Source organism: Trachymyrmex septentrionalis, unplaced genomic scaffold (genome assembly GCF_001594115.1).
Source record: "Trachymyrmex septentrionalis isolate Tsep2-gDNA-1 unplaced genomic scaffold, Tsep1.0 scaffold6, whole genome shotgun sequence".
Lineage (NCBI taxonomy): Eukaryota > Metazoa > Arthropoda > Insecta > Hymenoptera > Formicidae > Trachymyrmex > Trachymyrmex septentrionalis.
This window is the reverse complement of record NW_017305778.1, coordinates 2,121,501-2,122,421: the sequence shown is the minus strand read 5'-3', so window position 1 is coordinate 2,122,421 and position 921 is coordinate 2,121,501. Positions and strand designations below refer to the sequence as shown.

At 36.5% G+C, this 921-nt stretch overlaps 1 protein-coding gene across 3 annotated transcripts in view; it reads right to left on the bottom strand.

The window, feature by feature from the left end:
* Positions 1-921, bottom strand: part of LOC108752356 (dehydrogenase/reductase SDR family member on chromosome X-like) — an 11,471-nt gene that overhangs the window by 9,388 nt on the left and 1,162 nt on the right. Inside the window, exon 1 of one of the 3 annotated variants that reach the window (XM_018493151.1) lies at positions 146-299. The exons of 1 other annotated variant lie outside the window; for it this stretch is intronic. The gene's annotated coding sequence lies outside the window, so the exon portion shown is untranslated. Of the gene's footprint in view, positions 1-145; positions 300-921 lie in introns of those variants that run through there. One more of the 3 variants, XM_018493150.1, reaches the window with a different exon arrangement.

Sequence of the window (921 nt, the reverse complement as noted above, 5' to 3'; positions counted from 1 at the left end):
TGTGTGTGTGTGTGTGTGTGTGTGTGTGTGTGTGTGTGTGTGTGTGTGTGTGTGTGTGTGTGTGTGGTGTGTGTGTGTACAATGTGTGGATTTGCATTAAATAAATTTAAATGATCATTCTCGCAAGATGGCTATAAAATAGAACCTGACCATTCCAAAATGCTAGGCTTCGATTTTCTTTATAAACTCCTTGTATTCGGATCCTTCTGGTCTTTCTGACATATGTTAGTAGTAGAACAGGCTAGCAGTAAATTTACAACACATTCTAAATAGTTTGCTACTGCTAACAGCTGATACGGTTGGCGCATGTGCGTCTTCAGCTCCGAGTGACAAATTCGATCTTTCTCGATTTTTCTCGAGTTAGATTTATCGAAAAATAAGAAGGATATTGTAAAATTGTATTTATTATTTTCGATATTATTTTATTCGACTTTTATTAAAACGAGAAACTTCCGACTTTTTAGCCTATATACAGATTGCGCTTTTATTAATAAATGTATGCTTGTATTTTTGGAATTCTATAGACCAGTCTCATTAACTCCAATTAACCGAATCAATCGATTAAGTGTCAATCGTGATTGATCAATTCTGTTGAATAGCAAATGCGATTGGTCAGTTCCAATGTAACAATCGGTTGATTAAATTAATTGAAGTTAGTGAGCCTGTAGTATCTAGGCGACCCTGTAGTATCTAAGGCCATACTCGTATATTAATGCCAGTTGACTGCTACTACTGAAAATCTATATTTCCCGTTATGGATTCTATATTCTGTTCAACGAGAGAATGACTTCGGTTTGCGCATAGCAAGCAATATAACGCAGTACAACGTTATGAAGACCTATGCAAAACGGACGAGTTTTCGTCCGATTCGAGGTCATTCTCTCGTTGAACGAAGTATGTACTGTATTGGCAGTACTATAT